Source organism: Glycine max, chromosome 1 (genome assembly GCF_000004515.6).
Source record: "Glycine max cultivar Williams 82 chromosome 1, Glycine_max_v4.0, whole genome shotgun sequence".
NCBI lineage: Eukaryota > Viridiplantae > Streptophyta > Magnoliopsida > Fabales > Fabaceae > Glycine > Glycine max.
In genome coordinates, this window is record NC_016088.4 from 8,580,940 (window position 1) to 8,587,152 (window position 6,213).

Genomic DNA, 6,213 nt, shown 5'->3' on the forward strand with positions numbered 1-6,213 from the left:
TCTTAGTTTCAGCTGATGAAGATGGATTCGTGACTACTTCATGCACTCTTCTAATGACAATAGCATCATTTCTGACACTAAACTATTGGGAGTTGGAAGCCATCTTCTCAATTAAATTTCTGGCTTCAGCAGGGGTTATGTCTCCAAGGGCTCCACCACTAGCAACATCTATCATACTTCTCTCCATGTTACTGAGTCCTTCATAAAAATATTGGAGAAAAAGCTGCTCAGAAATCTGGTGGTGAGGGCAATTGGCACATAGTTTCTTGAATCTCTCCCAGTATTCATATAAGCTCTCTCCACTGAGTTGCCTAATTCCTGAAATATCTTTTCTGATGGTCGTGGTCCTAGAAGCAGGGAAAATTTTTTCTAAGAATACTCTCTTGAGGTCATCCTAGCTCGTGATGGACCTTGGAGCAAGGTAATATAGCCAGTCCTTTGCCACTCCCTCTAAAGAATGAGGAAAAGCCTTCATAAATATGTGATCCTCCTAGACATCTGGGGGTTTCATGGTGGAGCAGACAATATGGAATTCTTTCAGATGTTTGTGCGGGTCTTCACCTGCAATGCCGTGAAACTTTGGAAGCAAATGGATCAGTCCAGTTTTAAGAACATATGGGACATTCTCATTAGGGTATTGGATGCACAAGCTTTCGTAGGTGAAATCAGGTGCAGCCATTTCCCTTAGAGTCCTCTCACAGTGTGGAGGTTGTGTCATGTTCTCAAAATGTTCAAAATTATAATGCTCTAAATCAGGATGCTCAAAATCACCACTAACAGAATAGTCAGAATGCTCAAAAGGTACAAGATGATGCCTAACTAATTTATGAAATGTCCTATCTATCTCAGGATCAAAGGGTTGTAAGTTAGATGGATTGCCTCTAGTCATACACTATATTCAGCATGCACAACTAGTTGCCTTCTTATGGAAGTAACAGTGTAGGTTTGAACTAGCTACCCTCAAATGATATCCAAATGACTTGAAATTTTGTGAGCAACACCCTAAAATCATGAAAAGATGGCACAAAGATTTTAAGGCAAAAATTCAAAGTCTAACTATGGAAGCTACCTAAGGAAAGTTTAGAAAAATAAAGCAATAAAACTTGAATAATAAAATAAAAAACTAGTAAACAGGCGATTTTGGCTAGCTAGAGACCTCAGCCAGCTTTTGGCAGGCTGCCGTAGTATGAGAAATTTTTTTCTACCCCAAATACATATATAATAATAGTCATTCTGATACTCGGAGCAAAAGTTATGGTCGTTTGAAGTTTTAACAAAAATCAAATTCACTACTTTTTTGGAACTTTCAAATCTGACCAAACTAAGGGCTCCAGCTATTTTTCCCACAAAATATGGATCAAAAGAACCAACCACACCAAAATTCAGCCAAAAATAACAACCCTAACTATCAAAACAAAAATCGTCAATTAAATTGTCAACAACAGTCACTAATTCAGTCGCTAAGGGATTTGCACTACTACTCTGTTTTTTAGATCAGCAAAAGTGGTCGCTAAATCCGTCGCAAAGCACTATTCACAACAAAACACAAAAACTGAAACAGGGGAAGCGCTAAACAGAAAAACTAAAACAAAACACCACACTAAACAAAATAACAAGACACTAAACAACACTAAAACAACATGAAAACTTAAAACAACTAAACATAAGACACTAATCACTAGTTATTATGAACCTTTGGACCACTGCTCCCCGGCAACGATGCCAAATTTGATCGAGGTCGTATCCGAATCAAATAAACATTAAAATGCAGTAACTAGAAAGTGATCCTAGGTCGTTTCCCAACGAGCAATGATAAACCAAATGTTCATAATAGATAGTAGGAAAATAGTAACGAATTGAGGGGTTGTTTGCTTTTGTAAATTAAACAGTGAATAGATGTGAATTATAAAATATCATAATTAAAACATGTTGTTTCCCCTTGATTCACAAGCAAGTCTCTTATCCTAGGTTACGAGAGTTTATCCTTTATCAGTTCAACCATTTAATCCAACCCTAAATTAAATTACTAAGCGAAATTTAACATAAGGCATTCATTATGTGATTAAGCAACACATACACCAATTAATCATAAACGATCATTAAGCATGAACGTAAATTAAGCGCAGAGACAATTAATCAAGCATTAAGCATGCATGAATTAATAACAACAAATTCAGAGTAATTAGTGAAGAGGAAAAACTGAACAAAATTTAATAGTAATAATAGAACCTCAAAGAGAACTGTGCTTGATCCTCAAGAGAAAACAACGTTGGAGACTTAGCCTTCCATTAATCAATAGAGAACAAAATAATAGATTGAAGAACGAAATTTTATTGCTGAAACGAAAAGTAAAAACTGGAATTGCAAAACGAAAAGGTGTCTAAAAGAAGAAAAGCCTAAAACTAAAAACGAAAACAGGAGAAAGGAAAGAGAAGAGACTAAATTAGAACCTTGGTGTTGTTATATAGTTTTCAGCTCCAAAGCTTACAAATCTGGTTTAAGTCCAAGCCCATAAATAAAATAAAATTTAGACAGGTAAAGATAAGATAAAATAAAATCTAAATAAGATAATATAAGATCTAGATAAAATAATATCTAGATTAGATAAAATCTAGATAAGATAAGATTTGATCTAGATAAGATAAGATTTGATAAAATTGTCTGCTCTCTTCAAGTCCAAGCCCAATTCTGGATTCAAGCCCAATTACTTATAATTCTCCTGAAATTAAATTAAAAACACAAAATTAGTCCAATAAGTCCAAATGATAAAACTGCATAATTAATTTGACAATTAAGACTAATCAGTAATTAAAATGGTGCAAAAAAGGTTAAGAAATAGGAGAAAATAATGGCACATCACTTATCAATATTATATCATTAAAAATTAAAAAGTCAAATAAAATAAATCATTAAATAATATCATAATTTCTATCAAATTGTCTACTCTAAAGTTTCTCTACTCCAGATTCCAAATTGGGGTCACCTAAATTGGAGCACAGGGAACTTCTATTAAAAGCATCGACTAAATTTAGCCATCTCTTTGAGTGCCGAGATATTATTGACATTTCCCTCAAAATGTTAGACTTGATCATAAGTAGAAAACTTTCAATATGTTTTGTCACTGTTATTTTTTGTTAGAGTATCTCCAACTCAAAAATCCACCAAACTTTATCTTCTAATTTTTTATTAATATTTCACATTTTCTAATAATATTACGTCATTTTTTTTTTACTTTAAACAACTCAATCAAATTTTTACTCTAATCAAGAAATTCACTAAAATTTCTCAAATTGATCCACAATATATCTATTTTTTTTAATTTTTTCTTATTCATGTTAAGTTTAAATTATTAATTTAAATGACAATAGGTAAATAATATATAACGGACTCTTGCACTTAAATTAAATAAATTTAAATTTCAAGATTAAAATACATAAAATATAATGCAAATTAAAATTAATAATAATAGCTTTTAAAGATACATAAAGAAACACAAATAACATATCACTAAAATGTAGTTTAATTTTCATTATTTTTGTGTCCAAAACGTTCTTAAATATGCTCCACTAAGTCTGTTTGAAGATAATGATGTATTTCCTTTTGATGCATATCTATTCTTCTTTCTAAATATTTGGTAAAAGCTTCATGATGTCCATTGAAAATTTAGGTGCAAAGACATCGTTACTTGGACCATCGTATGGACAATCAAAATTGATATCATATTCTTCTCTTTCATCATTGATAATCATATTGTGCAATATTATGTGTGCATTCATTATCTACTTCAATGTCTCAATTTTCCAAAATCGTGTCGGGCCACATATAATTGCAAATCATGATTGAAGCATTCCAGAAGCTCTTTCGACATCTTTTCTTGCTGCTTCTTGATGTTGGACAAATAATTTTCTTTTTTCTCCTTGTGGCTTTAGGATGATTTTTACAAATGTAGCCCATTATGGATAAATACCATGGCTAAATAGTACCCCATGTTATATGTAGTTCCATTTATTATAAAATGTACCTTAGGAGGTTGGCCTTGCAAATCTTCATTAAAGACATCAGATTGGTTGAAAACATTGACGTCGTTGTTTGAACCAACCACACCAAAGTATGCATGCCAAATTTGCAAGTCATGCGATGCCACTGCTTCTAGCATAATAGTTGCTTTGTTGTGATCTCCTCTTTGAGATTGGCATTTCCATGCTATAGGGCAATTTTTCCATTCCCAAAAGCATGCAATCAATGCTAACTAACATACCTGGAAATTCGCATGCATCTCCAATTTTCAATAAACGTTCATTATTATTGTCGTTGGGTCTTCTCAGGTACTTAGTCCCAAATACCTCATTCACTCCTTTAGCAAACTTCTGTAAGCATTCCACTGCAGTTGTTTCACCAATGCACACATACTCATCCATACTATATGTCGGTGATCCATAAGCCAACATGAAAATTGCAGCATTGCATTTTTGTAATGGTGAAAGACTTATTCTTCCGGTTGCACCATTTCGCAATTAGAAATACTTGTCATTGTTGCTAACTTCTTCAACAATACATAGTAATACAATCCTTCACATTTGAAACCTACGTCAAAATTTATCATTTGAGTATATTGGAATTGTAGAGAACTAATCATTAAATAAGCAAACATGACCTTCTTCAGGATTTCTTGGTACATGAGTTCTTTTACGAGCATGATGGTTGGAGTTGTTACCTTCTTCTTCAACATGTTTATCAATTAAATTTTGAATGTGTCTGTGTTGGGCACAAATTACACTTAACTAATATTCAATCAATTTCCAATCGAGCTTACTACCAGAATGTGAACTGTAGGGATCCATTTGACAATAGAAGCCAAGAAATTTAACACAAATACAATTGAAGAAAAGAGAAACTAGAGACACAAAGTGGTGTGATACAAAATGGAAGCAATACAACAATATATAAGGTATAAGAATTAATGTCTCCTGTCAAACCCTAATTTCGTCCGGAGACTATCATTCACTGATATTTTGATTCTCGCTAGCCGAACTACATTGTTCGACACCAGTTATCACACAAGACGAAAGATCGTTCTATTTTTATCAAGAATGAGAAAGATACCAAAAAAGAAGGGGAAAATGGATCTTTTTATTGAGTTTTCTGGATCCTAGCTCGCCCAGGCTAGCCTCTGGCTTGCCCGAGCCCTCAAATGACTTCAAGCTGAAGGAACCAACTCGCCTGGGCAAGCCAGTTACTTCAGGAGTAAGCCTTAGCTCGCCTGGGTGAGCTGGCATTGTCCCAAGTGCCTTTTTTCTATAAATAGACGTGAAAGGGAGCTGAGAAAGGGGTTCCAACATTAAGGAGTGAAGGAAATTGAGAGAAATAAGAGAGAAGAAGAAGAAGAAAGAAGAGGAAACGAAGCCGAGGCGCTGCCGAATCGTGACTATAATCATTCTCTACATCGTTCTTGGTTCGGTATTCTTCGTGCGACCATCAGTTAGTTTTGTTTTTTTTTAAGATTTGAATGTTATTTATGCACCCTTAGGGGTCCCCTTTGTTGTTTTGTGCATATTCATCTCCTTCTTCTATCATCGGTAATCTCTTTTCTTTTGTAAAGTTTAATCTTAACCGATCATTAGCGTCGTAAAGTTGTCATTTAAAGGGATTGAAAATTAACAAATAGAACCAAGATAAAATTAACGCATAATTGAATTTCTCTCTGCCAAAGTCACTTGAGATCGTTCAAGGTCCAATGCCTTAGTGACCCTTTTTTTTCTTGTTATTTAAAAAGAATCTTTCAAAAGCATAAAAACAATTTGACACACAAACTTTCTCACTTTAAAGAACTACGTAGTTCTGAGTTCCTCATTGCACTTGAGGATACGTAGGAGGAAGGGCATCCCCTTGTTGACCCCAAAAAATAAAAAATATATAAAAAAAGGGAAAATAAGTAACTTTTGAATTCACGTTGCACACTTGATTTAAGGCTGTCGTCTCTTGTGACTGGCGCATGGGATGCTAATACCTTCCCTATGCATAAACAACTCCCAAACCCTTATTTTCAAAATTCGCAAACCTTTTCTTTTTGGTTTTTCTAGCATTTTCCTCGAATAAACGTTGGTGGAGACTCCCGCGCGTTCTCCTTTTTTTGGAAGACACACCATTTTTTATTCGCCTCGCCCTCCCGCCGAAGGGTAGGTTGGGACATCTCCCAATGGCTAGCTTGACTCC

General features: G+C 34.3%; 1 non-coding gene across 1 annotated transcript; it reads left to right on the forward strand.

The window, feature by feature from the left end:
- The first annotated feature begins 233 nt into the window (after positions 1–233).
- On the forward strand, positions 234–340 carry LOC112997923 (small nucleolar RNA R71). The gene has a single exon (XR_003262972.1). It is a non-coding gene; the product is annotated as a small nucleolar RNA R71 (small nucleolar RNA).
- The last annotated feature ends 5,873 nt before the right edge of the window (positions 341–6,213 follow it).